Source organism: Helobdella robusta (genome assembly GCF_000326865.2).
Source record: "Helobdella robusta unplaced genomic scaffold HELROscaffold_18, whole genome shotgun sequence".
In the NCBI taxonomy this organism is placed as follows: Eukaryota; Metazoa; Annelida; class Clitellata; order Rhynchobdellida; family Glossiphoniidae; genus Helobdella; species Helobdella robusta.
The window spans coordinates 2,716,007-2,717,534 of record NW_008703981.1 but is presented as its reverse complement, the minus strand read 5'-3'; positions in this window follow the sequence as shown (position 1 = coordinate 2,717,534).

Below are 1,528 nucleotides of genomic sequence, written 5' to 3'. Positions count from 1 at the left end.
GACTATTATTAATTGATTGTTTGAATAAGTTATATATATTAATTGGAAAAATCAACTGACCAACCTACCAACCTACCAACCAACTAACCAACCAACCAATCAACCAACCAACCAACCATCCAATCAACCAACCAGCCAATCAACCAACCAACCAGCTAATCAACCAACCAACCAACCAACTAACCAACCAACCAACCAACCAACCAACCAACAAACCATCCAATCAACCATCCAATCAACCATCCAACCAACCAACCAATCAACCAGGCCCTCTATAAAGCAAAGGGGCAGAAAGACGCCCAGAAGAAAGCCCTGGCGTCAGCCAAAGAAATAATGAAGCTGGACATCGATAGAAACGGTGTGCTGTCGGAGGATGAGTTTGTTAATGGCTCTTTGAAGAATGCAGAAATTGCCCAGCTACTGCAAGGGAAATGATTGTGAAGATGACGATGATGACGATGATGAAGATGATGAAGATGATGAAGATGATGAAGGAGATGATGACGATTGTAATACGATGACGAAGATGACGATGATGAAGATGATGAAGATGATGAAGGAGATGATGACGATTGTAATACGATGACGATGATGACGACCATGTTTATGATGATAACATATTCCAAATTAACGACAAACGATAACAAATTTTTTATCACAAGCTTGAGAGAATTATTTCCTTTCAACTTACTTACCGTGAACTGCTACTAACTATTTTTTGATGTTTCAGAAGACCTTATCAACAATATTAACAAAGACATTCACTGTTTTCTTATAATATATGTGTCTATAAATATATGTCTATGTGTGTATATATGTGTGTGTGTGAATGTGCGTGTGTGAATGTGTATGTGTTTGTGTGTGTGTACGATGTACGTGTATCACTGATACAAGCCATCACTTATACTTGTCAATCTCTCTATAAATAAAAAGTTGTATTAAAATGTTGTTCGTAATTTCGATACATACACACACACACATACACACACACACACAAATGTAAATATACACATACATACATATACATGCACACATATAGAAAAACGTATACACATACACACATATAAGCACACATACATAAACGCACACATACACATACATAGACCCAATAAGTAAAAACGTTATGAGTTTTTTGGTCCTCGAGTATAAATAATAATGCTGTAATTCATAAATATGGCCTCCATAAGAAGAAGAATAATAATAAATATTATTATTATTTATATTTATAATATTTATTATATATATATATATATTATATATATATATATATATATATATATATATATAATATACAACACCAAGCAAAAATAATTAATCCATTGTTAGGTTCCTATGTTTGATTTGATGGAATGGATTAATAATGTAAATCAAAACAAGCTAGTGCCATCATCAACATTATCTTCATCATAGCGATGACGTCATCATTATCGCATTCATAATCATCTTCGTCGTCGGCATTAATCTTCGTGCAAGGCTGATAGCTGATTTTCTTTCTTCCATTTCATTTCATTCTTCCTCTTTCTCATCC